This window comes from Eublepharis macularius, chromosome 2 (genome assembly GCF_028583425.1).
Source record: "Eublepharis macularius isolate TG4126 chromosome 2, MPM_Emac_v1.0, whole genome shotgun sequence".
NCBI classification, from domain to species: Eukaryota; Metazoa; Chordata; class Lepidosauria; order Squamata; family Eublepharidae; genus Eublepharis; species Eublepharis macularius.
The window spans coordinates 109,666,855-109,687,296 of NC_072791.1; positions in this window are offsets into that span (position 1 = coordinate 109,666,855).

Genomic DNA, 20,442 nt, shown 5'->3' on the forward strand with positions numbered 1-20,442 from the left:
ATTTATGTTCACAGTGAGTCCTGTCCGAAATGTTCATGCCCAAGATGAAGTGAGTGGTTTACTCACGAAACGGGTTAATTGAAATCTGCCAGCATACTCCCATCGGCATTTTTGGAATTAATTTAATTTTTGGACTGTGAAAGGATATACAAGCCCATTGCCACTCTCCACCTCCGGCTTCTTACTGTAATAGGCACTTTGAACTTTAACGCAGAGGATAATTTCTACGGACTATAGAAGACTTTTTGTAATGACTGTACTGTGTGTTTGTGTATTCTTGTATTGTAAAATTATATTGTAAAGTTATTATAATTGGATTGTTGCACTTTTGCACTACTGCACTTTTTCACACGTTATAAAAGAAAAACATATTTCTGAAGTTCCCTGGCGTGTTTTCTGTAACTATAATTGTTAGTCTGGGGTTGCCCGTGGTTTTGCCTACATTTCTGGGACAGCTGTTTATATAACATCACCAAATTTGCACAGAATATACTCCTCCCCAATCTAAAGACCATTTAAGTTTCAAGCAGAATGGACAAAGGGGTTCACTTTTACAGACCCTTAAGTAGGCAACTCTCAACACAGGCAGACTTGTCTCCACTGATTGCTGCAGGAGAAATGGCAGCCAGCAGGAAAGCACCAGCCACCAGCATTAAAAAAATCCTGTATGCAATCCATTTTTAAACTTATTCTTATAGTGACTAATTGACAATAACGTTTTCTATCTTTCCTCTGAAAACTCTGTATTTGCCATCCTTCCTTCCTATGGTCCATAATTCCTTTCACAAAATACGAATGCTTCCTTTGCAGAAACCTCCCCTCCTCCACCTCTGCAATCTAAAAGTTTTTGAAAAAGAGCATGTGGTGCATGCATGCATGCATGCATGTGTTTGCATGTGCATGTGTGGGTGTGTGATTGCATGTGATGATTCAACTATCTAATTGCTATGAGACACATATCTTTATGCTGGGGATCAACAGGAGGGGTACCTTAAATAGTAATTAGTGCTACTACTATTTAAGGAACTCTTGGAGGAGGCTCAGGCAATGGTGAAGGACTTAGACATGGGAGTCTGAGGGCTATGCTACACGATATGTTTATTTAGAAGTTGGTTCCTAGTTTCTGGCTTTGATTAGAGTCACGTCAGCTCTTAAGAATGTCACTTTAAAAGCCAAAGAAGATGATTTTGCTGACAAGGGCAGCGTTAGTGGAGGACAGGGGTCTTCCTGTAACCCACTGCCTTTTTCCTGATCCTAAAGAACCCCAAATGGAAAGTTATTTGGATAACTTTGGAGCTGAATGTGTTGTAGTTCAAGTGCACACAGCTTGACACAGAGTCATCCACAGAAATACCTTCTCTGTGGCTTGTCACCAAAAGTAATTCACTGGGAGCAGTCGCCTCTTCCTGATTCCTTGAAAGGATCCAATTGGAAAGAGAAATGCCATTGCTTGAGAAATCAGGAGAATCAAATTAAAACAAGACACCCATTGCTTCTGACAGTGTTTGCTAAGCACTCTGAACAAAAGAGACAACACAGATTTTTAAGGGGATGTTTTTCTGTTCTGGAAAATCATGGTAACAAACCGAAACAGTGGTTCTCATGTAATTTTTTGGCTCAGGATTTTCAGATTGCATAACCAAAACTCCTATATCAACTGAGGGTAGGCTGGTTTTCATGCTCTCATAATTGGCACAAGTCAGTCACTGTCCTATTAGATAATGGGAAATTTAAATATTTATTTAAGTTAAACTGCTCAGATTTTAATAATATATTATATATTATATTTTTTCTCTCCACAAACCTGTTCCAAAAACGTTGAAGGTAATGCTAAGCCTGTAATTATTTTCTATTTATGTCACCTTGCCATTAAAATTGATTATATTCTATTCATTGTATTAAGATTAAAAATCATTTTTCCTATATCCCATTGCAAACAGGTGATCTCTATGACCTTTAAAATAATTTTTATGCATTTTTTCATTTATAAATATAATTTTGGAAATATGTTAATGGGACAGAGGAGTATGGTTTGAGGCAACAGATAAGCAGCAAACATATGTTTGTGAGTGTGTTCTTCAAATAAAGACCCACATTTGTGCAGTTTTTCATTGATCTTCAGTAGTTTCAGTTCTACCATCTGTAGAGAATCAAGCTGCTTTATCAACAAACGTCAAGCTATATTTTTAGAAAAACACAATGAGTGGATCTATGAATAGAGACTGAATTAACTATAATAGAACTCTCTTTTTATCCTAATTACACTCCAACAAGAACACTTGATTTTACTTTGCATGATTGCTACTATATTGCCTTAATTGTCTTTTATCCCATAAAATTTTGTCTTGAAAGGAATCCTACAAATGTATCACTGAAAGGAATCCTACAAATGTATCACTATGCCAGCAACTATACTTCTGCCAACCATACAGTGCTCATAGTAACCACATTCACTGAGCCAACAGTTGTGCCAATTCATATACGGATGTATGAGGGGGAGGTATGATTTACCATCTTTGTATTTCTATTGTTCACATCCAAAAAGAACAGGTTGCTCAATCAAAAGAGAAGAATATGTTGTAAATGTCATGTCACTAATACCAGGATTTTGATCTACCTGGCTTTCATGGCAGCAAGAACAGGATAGGTTACAGCAGCTTGTTGATTGGGATGAATCACTTGAAAGTGGGCATCTCAGACATCACAACTTGGTGAAGAAGCTGCTGCTCTCTGTGAATGCCCATTGTTGGCATCTGTTCACACCCTCAGAGACAATGGAGAGATTTCCCTACTTTGAAAGATCTGCCCACTTTTCCTGGTTCTAATCATAATACATTCAAGAATCTTAATTGTCTATCTCATATCCCAGTCCAATCTGAACAAGAGACTCGGTGCCCTGTTCCCATGAATCCTTTAGGAACTAGGCAAATGCTCCAGGTGTGAAAGAAATGGTAGATGCATATTGATTTATGTCCATCATTGTTTTTTCTTATATAGTTGACACTCAAGATGTTGCATCTAGGATCCCGCTGGAAGCAGCCCAAACTGCAGCCGGCTAGACGGCAGATTTCGTCATCCAGACTGCCTCAGGGGCTGGAGGATCACCTAAATGAGTGTAAATGTTTTTCAAGACCCAGAGAGAAAATGACATGGACACAATGGCTCATGAAATGGCTTACCATTTCTTTCACACCTGGAGCATTTACCTAGTTCCTAAAGGATTCATGGGAACAGCGCGCTTAGTCTCTTGTTCAGATTGGACTGGGATATGAGATAGACAATTAAGATTCTTGAATGTATTATAATTATATAAATACACTGTAATATTATTGTACATGTATTGAAAACACTTGTCATATGACATTATTGCATGTTTCATGCCTATATATACAGAGATACTTTTCCATTTTCCGGGTGGCTTGCCACTTTTTTTGTTCTGGGAATAGACCGGAAATTGCCTTGTTTTTCTGTGGGTAGTAGGAGTGGAGCAGGTAGCAATACCTGCCCCCTGCTTTAACACAGCTGATAATAGGAGTGGAGTAGGTGGCAATGCTCACCCCCTGTCTTAAACCAGCTGGTATTAGGAGCTGAGCAGGTGGCAATGCCCACCCCCCTTCACCCAGCTGGGATCAGGAGCAGAGCAGGTGGCTAGTCCCACTCTCTGCCTTAACTCAGCTGATACTAGGAGTGGAGCAGGTCACAATACCTGCCTCCATTCTTCCAGCTGGGATCAGGAGTGGAGCAGGTAGCAATGCCCTCCCCCCCTTCACCCAGCTGGGATCAGGAGGGGAGCAGGTAGATATGCCCACTCTCCGCCTTAACCCAGCTGGTATTAGGAATGGAGCAGGTGGCAATGCCCACCCCCACCTTAACCCAGCTGGTATTAGGAGTGGAGCGGGTAGAAATGCCCGCCCCCTGCCTTAACCCAGCTGGTATTATAAGTGGAGGAGGTGGCAATGCCCATCCCTCACCTTAACACAGTGGATATTAGGATAGTAACAGGTGGTAATGCCCACCCCCACCCTAACCCAGCTGGCATTAGGAGCGGAGGAGGTGGCAATGTCTATCCTCACATTAATCCAGGTGGTATTAGGAGTGGAGGAGGTGGCAATGCCCACCCCCTTCACCCAGTTGGGATCAGGAGTGGAGCAGGTGGCTATGCCCACTCTCTGCCTGTCAGGTCTGTTGCCCACTGTCCTTCCATATTGTTTTTCTGTGTATGATATGTTGCAGTAGCCTCTTGCACCTGCTCCCTGTTGCTTTCCAGATCCCAAGACGAGTGAGCCCTTATCTTGGATGGCTCGCTGCAGCAGCCTTCGGACAGCTCCTTCCATCCTGCTACTGATTGTGTTCAGCTGGGAGGGCCGGTGGGGGGGGGACATGTGAAAGGGTTGATATAATGTAACCTATGCTCACTGCGTCATTCTTAACAAAAGACCTGTGTACACCCAGACGCTTTTAATTGCTTCTGTGTAACCTATGGACATATGTACCGAGAAGGCTGTGGTATCTCCATAAAGACCTATTTACTCAAGAGAGCTTGGATTTCTTGCTGCAAGGGTCAGGAGTCACCTTCAACGTATCCTGTCTTCCACAGACTGACACTGCCTTAACCCAGTTGGTATTAGGAGCAAAGCAGGAGTGGAGCAGGTGGCAATGCCCACTCTCTGCCTTAATCCAGTTGGTGTTCGGAGCACAGCAGGTGGCAATGCCCACCCCCCTTCATCCAGCTGGGATCAGGAGTGGAGCAGGTAGCTATGCCCGCTCTCTGCCTTAACCCAGTTGGTATTAGGAGTGGAGCAGGTGGCAATGCCCACCCCCTTTCTCCCAGGTGGGATCAGGAGCAGAGCAGATGGCAATGCCCGCCTCCTTCACCCAGCTCGGATCAGGCATTGGCAGGTGCCAATGCCTGCCCAGTGCCTTCACCTGGGTGGGATCAGGCATAGAGCAGGAGGCAATTCCCTTCTTCCTTTCCCCCAGCCAGGGCAAGAATTGGAGTAGTTTGCAATGCCTGCCTCCTTCAACCTTCTGGAATAAGGCATGGAGCAGGTGGGAATGCCCACCCCATATTCACCCTATTGGAATCAGGCACCAAACAGGAAGCAATCTCCACCCCCTTCAACCTGCCAGAATAAGGAGCAGAGAAGGTGGCAATGCCCACACCCCCTTCTGTTGGATAGTGTGTGTTCAGCGTGACTGCACTGGCTTAAGGAGGATCCACAAAGAGTCCACACCTTGTTAGTTTAGCAAAGGTGTATAATACAATTTATTTATAGGTGGATAAAGAGCAATATATACAAGTTTACAGTCCAGAGAGACAAAGTGCTTCGCCTACACCTGGACTTGCAAGAAGCCCCAACCATACTGTACATGGTAGCTATATATACATGTAGACACCCAATCAGATACATGCATGAGTTTAGCTGAGTCATTCGCTTCATGGTCTCCTGACTCTTAAGTTAACCATCTGACTCTCTGTCACCTGATGTGTCTACCTGTCATACTGATCGTTCTGATCTAAAGCCTCTGCACACTGGCTTTTGACACTTAGATATCAACACCTTCACCCACAGTTGGGATCAGGAGCAGAGCATGTAGCAAAGCCCACCTCCTGCCTTCGCCTGTCAGGATCAGGCAAGAAGCAGGAGGTAGTGCTCACTCCTCCCTTCACCCAGCATGGAACAGATGGCAATGCCCACCCACTCTTCACCCATCTGGGATCAGGGGCAGGCAGTAATTCCTGCTCCCCTTTAGCCAGCCATAATCAGGCACAGAGCAGAAGGCAATGCCTGTTTTCCCTTAACTTGGCTGGGATCAGGAGTGGAGCAGGTGGCAATGCCTGCCCCCCTTTACACAGCCTATATCAGACGTGCAGCAGGTAGCAAAGCCCACCAAACCTTCATGTTGCTGAGATCAGGTCTGGATCAGGTGGCAATGCCCAGGATCAGTGATGGAGGAGGAGGGAATGCCTGCCTGCCCACTCTCCCCTTTCTAGAGCCCGTTGTATTTCCCCTCACAATGGGCTTTGTTTCTAGTGTTTATATAAAGCCTTTGTGAAACAGCATCCTCTCTTCTGATGGAGGTGACAGGGCTAAATTTTCTGTTTACAGAAAGTACTTCTGCCATAACTTTTCTGCCCTCCCTTGCTGCAATCCGCTGATCTCCTGGAAATCCTGTCCTGGGACAAGGGGCTCTGAGAAATAACATGAGGGGCAAATGGGGAGCCTGAAGGGTTAGGGGAATCAGATACAATTGCTCCTTTCTTCTAGCAGAATAGAGACTGTAACTAGGGAGTTTGGGGGATTAGTGTGGGTTATGTACTGGAAGTTTATTCTACATTGGCAGGCACACAGAAGCACTCAAGGATAGGGGGAGGTACACAAGCCAGGTGTGAGGCCCCGCCCCACCCCCTGCCGCCCCTCCGTGCTCGGCCGTGCCCCTGGGCGCTCGCCGGGATGGTGGCAGGGAGTCCCCTCCGCCTCAGTCTTGACGGGGACAGCCATTGGTGCACTGGCCACAGCCTCCACTGGTTGGCCAGAGCCTGCGCCTTGCCCTCTCTTTCTCTCTCACCCTGCGCATGCTCTTCCATTCCCCCACTTCTCCTCCTCAGTGTCCTTGGGTGTCTCCCTTTTATGCCACCACTTCAACCGGCCTCCCTCTTCTCCACCAATCCTTCACCGTGCTCCCCTCTTCCCCCTCCCCATGCCAAGCTTTCCCCTCTATCATTGGTGCCTTCCCCTGTCCCTCCTTGAGCAACCCCATGCCAGGCCTGCCTCCTCCCCCCTTCCTCCCCTCCTGTCTCCTGTCAATCTCCTCTCCCCTTCCTCCGCTCCGTCTTGGCCCGTTACACCGGGGAGCCTTCCCAGCCCTCCACTCCCCAATTGGGCTTCGAGCTGCCGAGGGTTCCCACCCCCTGGCTGCTCCTGACATCCGGGCCCGCCCCCACCCTGGCGTGGGCCTCGCCCATCCAGCCGCCATTACACCGCCCGGCTGTCCGCCAGGCTTGGTCTCCCCCGGGCGCCTCTCCCTTCCTCCCTCCGGCCCTGGCTGTCACAGCGGCGTGGAGTGCGGCACCTCCGGGGTCGTCTGCACTGGCTGTGGTGCCGGTGGCGGTGGCCTGGGCAACAGCCGCGGCGGCAGCGCCGTGCCTGCCTCCGTCGCTTCCTCCTGCCCCCTTCCCGGCCGGGTGTTGCTCCGGCACCTGGCTCGGCCGCTTCTCCTCGGCCTCCTCCTTCCCTGGTCGCGGAGTGAGTTGGGGGAGCTCGGCGGGAGGATGGGCTCCGCTGGGGCCGCAGGGGTAGGTGGGGCAGGGCTGGGCTGAGCCCAGTCCGGGGCAGGAAGGTCCTGCCCCGGACACCAGGCACTCATGGCTGAATGAACTCTGGGGGTTGAGTGGGAACTTTCTTAATGATGGTCATCACCATTTTAATCTTATAATGACCAAGATAGGTGGAGGTGGTGGTTATGGTTAGTATCCCTTGGAACATATTTCCATGCAGGCTAGACAAAAATGAAGTGTGACAGTTTGCTGGGTCAACAATGGAGCCAGATGGAGATTGGTAGAATTTAATACTTGTGTAGTTCTGCTTGAATTAAGAAGACATAGCTTAACCCATTTGAGAAGTCCTGAATCTTTTTTCCTGGGTGTGGGGGAAAAGAGGCAATCTTGATTGTGATTTTTACAAGCATGCATATTCATTTATGTGCATTGATAAACGCTGTGAAAAAGTCATCATACTGTTTTGAGTGATGTTTTGGCATTCAGTAAAATATGACACCAAAATATTTTTGAAACACTCACATCCAGGGCTGATTTCAGGGGGGAACATGCCGGAACACAGTTCCGGCTGTTCCCCAAAGAGGTCACATGTCAGGTGGCCCCGCCCACCCAACTCTCGGCCATTTTGGGCCCATTTTGGCCTGGATTGAGGCTGAAACAGCCTGGGTTGGGCATCTGGCGAGTGGTGGATCACTCTCCCGCTCATCAGCGACCCAATCATGACCATTTTGGGCCCCTTTTCAGCCATTTTTGGCCCCTTTTTGCCATTTTGGGCCCAATTTCAGCCCTGAATGGCCAGGATTGGGTCCAAAACAGCCAGAATAGGTGATGTCAGGGGGTGTGGCATATGCAAAAAAGTCATACTAATGACACACTTCTGGTGATGGCAAGAGGCGTGGCATATGCTAATATTATGAGTTCCTCCAGGTCTTTTTCTACAAAATAACCCCTGGTCACATCTATACTCACATCAAGATTGCTTTTGGACATGTGGGATGCAATGTGTGCTGCTCTAAGATATTTTATTACAGGATTTGTATGATTGCTACTAGTGTTTTTATTGCATGTTTTTATTATATGTGTTTATTATGTTGTTTATCTGCTCTGAGTCCACTAGCGGAGAGAGTGAACTATACATCAAATATAAATAAATGGCTTAATTAATTTTGTACTATGCTTAATTAACAGGCATGTGTGTATAAGTAATGTAGATAGGAGATGTGCATGAAGGGAAAAGCAAGATGAACACTGTCCAGTTCCAGAATCACTTTTAGAAATTATCCTAATTAAGCAGGAATTCAGAAGTGGAAAGCTAGTTACAGCAAAACTATGAAACAGTGGGTCTCTCTAGACGTGCAGGTTTTTAACGAGTTGGGCCTGGGTTCCCCAGATCTAACTCAAGTTTCTGTAGCCATACAGCAGTGAAAAAGTAAATGGCAGTTAAAAAATAAAGGAGAACCCAAACAGCCTCAGAATGCCTCCATGGGAGGAGGAGGGGCTTCTCCCTCCACCCTCAAGCTTTCACTCCATATCAAATAGTACAGAGGGAGTCCCCCCCCCTTTTTAGTGCTTCACATGCACAGAATACTCCACATAAAGCAGAAAAACAAGAAAAAAACTTCCTCCCCTGCTATTTTGACATGGGGAAAAGGTTTCAGGGGGGAGGGAGAAGGCCCCTCCTCCCCTTGCGAAGGCATTTTGAGGCCATTTGGATTCTCATTTATTTTTAACAGCTGTTTTCCAAAGCTGCTGTGTAGCTTCAGGGAACTTGAGTTGGGACTGGGGGACTCTTTAAAAAACTGCACTTCTGGAGAGACCCAGTGAAAGCATGGCATGAGAGAAGTCCATTCATCCCTATATTGCACACATTCTTTCTCTAAATGTGTATGTCCATTCCAGTTGTCTGGGTTACTTAACATCAACGTCTTCAGTAAGATCAGTCACACCCCCATCTTTGACATTCTATGTCTTTGCCAATTCTGCATCTGCTCTCTCTTGAACTTGTTTTTCTGTCTCTATCCAACCTGCTCTTTTCTGTGTGCTTGCTAAATTTTATGGCATGCTGACAACCAGGTGCAAAGGCCAGGAGTGTTTGATGTCCTTCTTATTTTACCTTTTTGTTCCTATTGACTGATTGCTTCCTTGACTAGTGCCCCAGCATTCTCACCACATTAAATTTCTTTTCCCCTTAAAATTGACAATAGAAAAAACCTAGAGATAACCCACATCCTTGACTTCATATCTATTCATGAGTATATTTTTCCACCTGCCTCCCTGTCTCCTAAACATTCAGCCTCTGATTTCATTTCTACATATAATCAATTAGATAATCACATTTGTATTTTAAGCATCTACTTTTTTGCCATTAAAAAAGTAGTCAGGATCTAAGGCTGCTTCTTCAACTTGGGATAATTTAGGTACAATTTGTTATTTAGCCTCCTAAAGGAATTATCCATTCATTTCTACTATTCTGTAATTATCTGCCTGGAGAATTACTGTCATGCAATTGATGCTTAAGTAAGCATACAGGTTCAATTCCACACCCTTCTTTTTTTCTAAAATAAAGTGTCGCAATTTAAATATCTACAGGACCGTCTCTCCCCATATATTCCCCAGAGGACACTCTGATCAGGGGACAAACAGCTGTTGGTGGTCCCTGGCCCCAACGAGGCCCGCCTAGCTTCGACTAGAGCCAGGGCCTTTTTGGTCCTGGCTCCCACTTGGTGGAATGATCTGTCTGCTGAAATCAGGGCCTGGCAGGACTTACTATCTTTTCTCTGGGCCTGCAAGACAGAGTTGTTCCACCAGGCATATGGCTGAGGCTGGGCCTCCACCAGCCTGGAAAAAAGGGGTGTATAAAACCCTCCCTGTGAAGGCTGTACACCGTCTTGTTTTAAATATGTTGTTTTAATGAACATGCATTTTTAGTGTATTTTAATTGTATTTTTAATATGTTGGTATCCACCCTGAGCCCGCTTGCGGGGAGGGCGGAATACAAATTTGAAATAAATAAATAAATAAATAAATAAATATGCAAGTGTTTGTACAGTCAATTTAGTACTACAACTTATGAAATAATAAATATCTCTCTTCCCAAAGCCAGCTATAAAGAAGTTAATGAAAGCTTCTGCTAAAGTCACTCCCAAAGAGAAAAGCTGTCAAATTAATCCCAGCATGAGCATGAAATACTAAGCAGAACTAGTCTCCCCAGGCCCCCACTGATGACATCAAAATAAATGCAAATAGAAATCCATTTTAGCCAAACATCTTTGTCTTACTTTGACCTCTCCAGATCTGTGGTGTTGCCTGCACAGCTTGCCACATGACTGTCCATAAGTCAAGGAAGACAGTGTGCTGTTCATTGTTTTAAATCGGAAAACACTTTAAAAGAAGAAAAGTACCACCAAGGTGAAAATAAACTTAGAAGGGTTGAAGGAAAATGGTGACCAAGATATAGAAGCAAAGGAAAATAAGTATGACAAGCATATTTGCCAGCACAACAGAGCTAAGGTGATAATGGGTTCCTTTATCCTGTAACTAGTGCCAGAGCCTGTTGTGATTTAATACAATGGGTTCAACAGCGGGGAGCCCTGCCCCCCTCAACCTCACTGTGATGCTGAGCCTTCCGGCCATGGCGGCAAGCTCCTCCACCGTGGCAGAGCTCCTCAGGCTGTGGTGGGCTGTAAAGCTCTAGAGCTCCTCAGGCTCTAGCAGCAGGCTGCTGAGCCCACTGGGCCACCCCACAGTAGGCCTCTGGGCTGGGACATAGCAGGTTGGGCCTCCCTGCACCAAAGCAGGTCACTGGGCCATGCTGCCCCATGCTGCAGCGGGCCGCCAAGTCAGGCAACCCCGCTGCACCAGGCCCCAAGGCAGCAGGAAGACCTTATTGCAGCTGCGCTGGGCCTTTCCAGTCTTCTGGAGGCCCTGCGGAAGCGGTGGAGAGGCAAACCGTTTTGCCCCTGACTTGCTTCTTATTCCCATGTACTGCACCTGCACAGGGATAAGAGGTGAGTCATCGGCAACACAGTTTCTTTTTATGTCTTAGGATAGTCAAAGGAAAGGAGCTCTGCCAAGCATTTCTTCTTTATCTTCCCTCATCAACCAACCATGAACTCTGATAAAACCTCTGTTGAGGGTCATGGGACATCTAGGAACAAAATGAGGATGAGAATACAATCTAAGTGGCCCCTCTCATCCTTGTGCTAGAACTTCTCAGTAGAAGTTATTCAGATTACAGAAAAGGCTGCTAAAGGAAGGGGAAGTCAGGGAATATCCATTCACACAAGCCCCTTGAAACTGTGTATTGTAGGATAAAGCACAATGTTTGTAATTGCAAATGTTTTTTTCGTTCAGCAACTCTGGGGTATTGAGTGGTCTTTCGCTCCCTTAAATCAATCATTCCTAGAACATCTATCTACCTTGTACCACCTCCCTCTGTTTCTGAAAACTCCAACTAAAATCTACCATGAAAACTTTGATTTAGTCCCTTAATCTCTTTCTCCAATTGAAAGGTGGCAATTTATCTCTTGTTCAACCCTTGCTTTTTCCCTCTGTTGCCTCCATCCCACTTGACTAACTACATTTAAATTTTTAACTTCTTGGCATACAAATTTGTATTTTGTTTTTGTTACTCTCTAAAGCTACATGTACACTGAAGGCACTATATAAGTAATAAATAAAAATATATTCTTGCATTTTCCATGTCCTCATTTTCATGATAGTAATTCTAAGAGCTTAATCATATGGCCGTTTGAACACATGGTAGCATAGCATAGTGTTCTGGTTTCACTGGCCCGTATTGCACTAAATTCAGCCTGGGTCCACTTGTTGGTATGCTGCCACAAATACTACAGCTGAAATTCAATCCAGAAACATATAGGTGATTGTGATTGAATGTTTCTCAGATCCAAGGAAGGAGTGCCAGTGGGGTTTTATTACTCCTAAAAAAACCCAGGTTCACATTCAGGACAGTTGCAGAAGTAGATTCCTATTATTTGTAAGGCAGAACCACAAGGGACAGCTGTTTTTTTTAAACTACTTTAATTTAATTTGTAGCCTGTTATTCAATCAGGAAAGGAGATGGCAGCCAGCCATAATCCATGTCTGCATAATCTCAATTACACTAGCGAAATGCACTCTGTATGGAATGATGCAGGGGTTAGCTCATTTGTGGCTCCAATTTTATGGTATTCCTTTCCTTGAGAGATCTAAAGCACACAGGCATTTGGGAAGAATTACAAAGCATTCTTGTTTAGAAAATATTTACTATTTGGTCACTTAATTCTGAAGTTGGTAACTATATAAAACTGAGTTAGAATTTGTAACTTTTAAAAATTACCATCTGGCACAATTGTCAGGTGCATGCCTGCAACCCCTGGGAGACTTTGGGGGGTGAGTATGGAGGGAGAAGCTGTTGTAAACATTTTAATACTGCTTCTTCCAGAAACCAGGAGTAGATGCCACTGGCACTCTAATCTAGAGATCCATGATGAGTTTTTTTCTGGAAGTAATGTCAACATCTCCTCTCCCCCCATTTCCTCCTGCTGCTAATTTGAGCAGTGATGGAGTCAGGAGGAGGCAGTAGTGGAAGATTACCTGCTGTAGCAGGTGAGCCGGCAAACCTACCATCAAGGTTCAAATGTTGTTTCTCTGGCTTCAGTACAAACATGTTAATCTTCACATAGAGAAACATAATCTCATCCCATAATATAATATAATGTATCCAAAAAGAAAAATATATTTCTGAATTGAGAGAGACTCACCAAAATTAGTTTGTAGATCCTTCCAGACTTAAGTAGAATGTACTCATTTGCCATCTCAGTGCTTGAGTCTCAATTGTTACATTGCTGTACAGTATACATTTAAAGAAATACAGCTTTTCTTTAAGAAACATTTTAAATTTTGCCTATGGATCTTTTTAATAGTTGTTAGCTATCATGAGTTTTTTTTGTGGGGGGAGAGGAGACAGGATAAAAATGTAAGAAATTAAATTCTACTCACTATTGGCCAACAAGGCTAGAAATCACCATAGACTGATTGTAATCTTGAGTTCATGAAGACAGGCACCCTAATTAACTTCTCTTTCAGCATAATTAAGTACTTCAGTATAAAGTGGATATATCATATGGAAGAAGCTAATTTCAAACAGGTTTCCATCTAATTGACCATTACTATTTATGAGGGACTCTGTATTAAAATGATTGTGTTTCCATCAGAAGTATTATTGAAGTCAAAGGTAGACTGGTTTACAATGTGTTAAATATAATGACTCTATTCTTCTAGGAGTCTTTCTCTAGTGGAAGGAGCCTTTCTCTTGAAGAGACAGCTTGCTGCATCAGAATAAGTCACTGGATCCAACCCAATGCAATTTAAATCTTATTGTTTCATAGAGTTGCAAGCAATTAAGAGTGTGCAAAACAAAACAAGCTAGCCAAAAATACACCCAGAAATTGCTGTTTCATTTTGTTAAAGCAGTATCTGAAATAGTGAACAAAATCTGAGGAACCAAGCTATCATGACATTATCCCAGCAAAAAGTTTGTGTGTTTTATTTTGGTTCTTATCTCATAGTGGTGGCAGCAGTGGGCAGGCACTTGGTTTGCACGACAGCATCTTGTTTTCCCTAATGGCATTCACCAATTGGATCCCAAGGGAAAGAGGCCTTATGCTATTAATCAACTCTGTTGGCAAGAAGGGGAAATGTGCACAATGTGCCTGAGTGCATCTTTTTCCCCCTGTCACTACCTGGGCAATGGCATTGTCTCCCTGCTAATCAGCTCCTCGCAATCAGCCCCTTCCCTATCAGCTTTGGAAATGTTTGGAAGGGGAATGTGCAGACTTCAATCATAAGCTGTGGTTCTAAAGACACTTCCTTGGGAGTAAACAGTCTTGAATAATATGGGACTTACATCTGAGTAGACCTATTTCAGATTATTTCCTCCTCCTTCCAGCATAATTCTCCACATCAAGCTTAAGTCAAGCCCCCTGCAAGACATTGGCCTACTCTGACCTTTCAAAAACAATCCTGCCTCCTCACAGCAAAAGGAAAACTTATGAAAAAAACATTGATCTGTTTAGGCTGGGAGGAGGGCGGGTCAGACAATTTTTTCAGTGCACATCCTTACAAACAATCCCTGTTTATGGTGAACTCAAGCAACAAAAATGATGCAAAATTTGGTTGCCAGGCTTAAAAAAATGAAACATCATATTATAATATCCTAGCCTCCTTATTACTGAGTATATCCAGCCATCAAATGCATTCATTTATCATGCACAAAGTCCCTTTTCTCCTTTCATGAAGAAAAAATATAGACAAGCCTGAAAGGGCTTAAAAATTACACTATCTGCCCCTCTATTATTTCCCGTAGCTTTAATAATTGTTGCCAATATATCTAACTATCACATACTCAGTGATGTTATACAATGCCATATACAATGGGATAGTGCCTAAGCCTTCTCAAATGTGCTTTCACCATTGTTTTATTACATATATTGTAGCTATTCACAAGACAATGGCAATGTCTGAGCTAACACTGATTATCCATCCCAGCTATAGCCAACTGCCCTTAGGGACTATTGTAATCTCTTTTTTACTTTGGGGGGAGGGTGTTTCTGTTGAGTTACAGGATTTGACCCACATCTGTTAGCAGACAATACTAAAAATAGAAACTGCTTCTGTTTTGTCTCATGAGCTACCATTATGCCTTTGGGGGCTTTTGTGAAATCTACAACAGAACACTGGCAAGCTAGAGCCAATTTCTCCTTCCTGGAAGCAAAGAGAATTGGAGCTGCAGTAAACTGTCCTATATTCCAGCAAGCTCATGCAATCAGTATCCTTAAAGCTCACTGACTTTCAGCAGCTCTGTTTTCTATCTATGGCTCAGCAAGACTGAAGCAGAAAATAACACAATAGATTCTAGGAATGATCTTTTGCAGAAAAACAGAAGTAGAGTCATAGCAAATACTAATTGTTTGGAACATAGCAAGGAAGGTTTACAATGCTCATATGATTCATACATTATTTCTACTTAGTTGAACACAAAGGTTTGGATCCTATACCTTTGCTCTATACTTTGCTTCTCTCTGGGCACTGAAGAGCCATTCCTTCACTGCTGCAATCACTTCCACTAACCCTAAGCACTTTCATTTGTGAAATGTTTTTAATGAGCCCCAAAGAGCCTAGTATTAGAGAAAATGAGATTTGAAACAGAGGACTGCCTCCACTTCTCAGGAGAGAAGTGTTTGTAGAGCAAAGGCACAGGATCCAAGCCACATTTATTAACTGGTTCATACATCCACTTCAAGGGATTGCTTCAACAGGGTAGTGGAAGTGCAGCACGAGTCCCTTCCATTCACCATACAGAGAGCCTCAATTGTATATACAAGGTCCTTTATAATCATAAATAGTTTCTCTCACACAAACAGTGGGGGAATAATAAGGCAAACCAGACTTGATTTGTTCTACCCAATGTGTTTAGGCAATGTAGATACTCTTCAAGCCATGTGGGAGCTGCTCATCCATGAGTTAAGAACTTTAAGGTCTTGATTTCAATAGGAAAGTTAAGCATGTGTTTGATTCCCCTTCAAATCCATAGTACATAAAAGGGCTTAATCTTGATCAGACCAAATATAACTCAGTTGTACTATTGCTGCATGTCTTACACAAATAGTTTATTTGTAGCAAATGAGCTGGCAAAACTAATCAAAGCCACTAACAGTGAACTTTCTCTCATTGAACTTGGGTTTCATGAAAAAACAAATAGATCTAATTTAACCAAGTCAAACTTTACAAACCATGAATATATTCTCAAGATTTTGGTTTGAATCTGAAAGTTTCTCAATGGGGAAAACAGTCTCCAACTCAGTTCACAGATTAGATAAAGTCAAATCAAATCAAAACAAATTTATTGTTATAGTCCTAGACCAGCAAGAAAGTTACAGGAACGAACAGTGTTACAGAAATAAACTAGAGAATACAGATTAAAAGATACCTCAGTAATGTAATAGATTACATTGCCTTACGTTACCTTAAAATATTTAAAATTTAAATTTCAATATATCATAAAAACTGATGTGTTGAACTTAATGATCAGAACATTGAAATATATTCTCAAATCCCTAAAGAAAATATCTGATTTCATTGAAAAAACATCTTGCCTATTGAATTTCACAACAAAGGGACTTCCGGTTTGGGATTGTGGCAGTCTGACGCAGCTCTAAGAGCAGAGCTGTCCGAGCCGCTGTTTGTGAGGGCCAGCGGGGTGCTAGATCACCCGGGGCCCCCTGTTCTCATGCGAAGAAGAGGCGTGAACGCTCAAGATCCAGAGGGTACGTTGATCTCGGCTGAGGGGGGAGATCTGTGCAACTGTCTCCCACCCAGGCTTGAGGTCCCACCCGAAGAAGGATGGCAAAGATCTCTGCAGCGGCTTTGGAGTCATTGAATTGGCATAGGATCACTGGACCCAAGCTTCAGTAACTAGTTTGGACTAATTTGGAATAACTTGAGTACCGAAACAGCGATTACAACCTGCAAATAGAACTATTAAGGTAAAGATTGCTATATCTCTTTCCGAGAAGAAATTTGGTAAGAAGAATTGAATTAATTTGGAAGATAAAGATTGCTAAGTGTTAAGGACATATTGGTTAAGCTCCGGTGAAGTGACTGAGTTAAAAAAGAATTTATTTAGAAGAATTAGAGCGAAGAAAGTAATTATTGTTTACATACCTGTGGTCTAAGAGAGATAGTGAACTGTGGGAAACCTGAAAAAAACGCGAGAACCACTGTGTGGCTGTGACGGAGCAGGAAGTGCGTCAAAGCAATAGAGTAACAGGCTGGAAGCGGCGGTCAATGGAAACCTGGAAGAGGAAGAGCGCCATTTTGAGAAAGGGAAAGGGCAAGACCTCAATTCAAGCGGAAGTGGGACATCTTGGAGAAGGTTAAGGGCAGAAGCTTCGAGTTAAAACCATAGAGAAAAGACACCCGCCATTTTGGATACTGGAATTGTTTAATTGGAGAAGAATTTGTTTTAAATAAAGGACTTAATTTCAAAAATAATAAATTACTTTCGCCACGGAGTTGCGGAAAAGAGCGGACTCGTGGGAGCGAGGTAAAGCCAGCCCCACGATGTCGAAGAAGGAGTGGCAGTCGGCATTGGAGAGTTTGGATAAGAAAGTGGCAGATGGAAATAAGGAGATTAAAGATATGATAAGAGACATGGCAAAAGACTTTAAAGAGACACTTAAATTGGAGGTGGCAGAGGTAACCAAGAGTATTGATGAGGTCAAGAAGGAGTTACAAATGACACAGTTGAAAGTGAAGGTAATGGAGGATGAAGTGGACAAATTGTCTGTTTCTTTTAAGACAGAAACCAAGGATTTGCAAGGAAGAATGGCCGTGATGGAATGCAAATACATGGAAAGACAACTTAGATTTCGCGGGGTCCCAGAAGCAGAGGGGAAGTCAGCCCAAGAGCAGATATCAGAAATACTTGCAGAATTTTTGGATAAAGAAGTGGAAGAAATTGTGGTTTTACTGGATGTGGTGTACAGAATCAACTCAAAATATGCAGCTCAAAAAAATCTACCAAGAGATATGATAGTGCAATTCACAATGAAAAGAACAAGAGAAGATTTTGTGAGTAAACAGTTCCAAAACCCTCTGGAAATTGCTGGAAAAAGAGTTCGAATAATGAAAGAGCTACCTAGAGGAGTTTTGTTGGAGAGGAAGAAATATAGAGAACTGGTTCAAATGTTGAAGGATTTGAATATCAGATACAGATGGGAAATACCAGAGGGTTTGAGCTCTGAATTTCAAACAGTTAAAAAAACAATCAGGTCTAGTCATGAGATGGAGAGGTTTTTTATGGACAATGAAAAAGATTTACCTAAAAGATCCAGAATATGACCATGGAGTGCAAAATTATATCTTGGAATGTAAATGGACTTAATTCACCTTTCAAATGTAAAACTATTTTCCATTGGCTATCTAAACAGCATTGTAATATAATTTGTCTACAAGAGACTCATATTAAGAAACAAGATGTAAAATATTTGAAAAATGCCAAATTGGGAAGGGAATTCGCAGCTTCATCAAAGCAAAAAAAAAAGAGGAGTAGTTTTGTACATTAAAGATGAGCTGCAACCTAAAATGATATTTAACGATGTGGAAGGAAGATATATAGCTGTGGAAATTATTTGGAACACGGAAAAGATTTTGCTGATTGGAATTTATGCACCAAATGAAGCTAAGGACAATTTTTTTAAGGACTTACAGAAACAACTGGGCGGGCTAACTTACTCACAAATAATATTGGCAGGTGACTTTAAAGGAGTTATGGCTTTAGATGTGGACAAGAAAACAAAGGGTGCACAAAAGAAAAGAGGGTTATTGCCAAAATCCTTCTTTGAAATGAAGGATCAGGAGAATCTGGAAGATATTTGGAGAAGAAATAATCCCAAAGTAAAGCAGTACAAGTACTTTTCGCCGAGACATTCGACATTATCAAAAATTGATATGATCTGGGCCTCTAAGGACTTGGTTGTATGGACAAAAGATGTGGAGATAATGCCAAAAGTAGGCTCAGATCATAATCCAATCATGTGGAAGTTTGGAAAAGGCACCAAAAGACGAAGATGGAGAATAAATGAGGATCTGCTGCAACAAAAGGACAATTTAGAATTGCTACAGAGGGAGACCAAATTCTTTATACAGTATAATTTGAATAATACTGTTCCAACTCACAAAGTTTGGGACACTTATAAGGCAGTTATTAGAGGAGTATTGATGGACTTAAATGCAAGGGAGAAAAAGAAGAAAGAGGAGAAAAAGAAAGAAATTGTGGAGAATATAAGAATTAAGGAGATACAACTGAAGAAAAGACCAGGGAAAAAGAAATTATTTCAAGAAATTAAAATTTTGTAAGAACAATTGAAAGCAATGGAGTATAAAGAGTTGGAATGGGAAATGAAGAAATTGAATCAAAAGTCGATGGTTGTTGTGGGTTTTCCGGGCTGTATTGCCGTGGTCTTGGCATTGTAGTTCCTGACGTTTCGCCAGCAGCTGTGGCTGGCATCTTCAGAGGTGTAGCACCAAAAGACAGAGATCTCTCAGTGTCACAGTGTGGAAAAGATGTAGGTCATTTGTATTTACTCAGGAGGGGTGGGGTTGAGCTGAGTCATCCTGTAAGAGTTTCCCAGGGTGTGGAATGCTAATGGCGGGAGGCTTCACTGTATCCTGAGGAGGTTCTGTTGCATATGGATTGGTACTTGATGTGCTAATCTTCTCTGCAGGGCTATTGTCAAGGATAGAATGTTTTGTTAGCCTGGTGTTTTTCAGAACTGGCAACCATGCTCGGTTCATTCTTAAGGTTTCTTCTTTCCTGTTGAAGTTTTGCTTGTGCTTGTGAATTTCAATGGCTTCCCTGTGCAGTCTGACAAAGTAGTTGGAAGTGTTGTCCAGTATTTTGGTGTCCTGGAATAAGATACTGTGCCCTGTTTGAGTTAGGCTATGTTCAGCCACTGCTGATTTTTCAGGTTGTCCAAGTCTGCAGTGGACAACACTTCCAACTACTTTGTCAGACTGCACAGGGAAGCCATTGAAATTCACAAGCACAAGCAAAACTTCAACAGGAAAGAAGAAACCTTAAGAATGAACCGAGCATGGTTGCCAGTTCTGAAAAACACCAGGCTAACAAAACATTCTATCCTTGACAATAGCCCTGCAGAGAAGATTAGCACATCAAGTACCAATCCATATGCAACAGAACCTCCTCAGGATACAGTGAAGCCTCCCGCCATTAGCATTCCACACCCTGGGAAACTCTTACAGGATGACTCAGCTCAACCTCACCCCTCCTGAGTAAATACAAATGACCTACATCTTTTCCACACTGTGACACTGAGAGATCTCTGTCTTTTGGTGCTACACCTCTGAAGATGCCAGCCACAGCTGCTGGCGAAACGTCAGGAACTACAATGCCAAGACCACGGCAATACAGCCCGGAAAACCCACAACAACCATCGTTCTCCGGCCGTGAAAGCCTTCGACAATACATTGAATCAAAAGTCATTTGAAGGAGCAAAGAAACCTGGGAAATATTTAGCGTGGCAGTTGAAAAAGAAAAAAGAGATAAAGGTAATAACAAAGATTCAAGAAAATGGAACGAT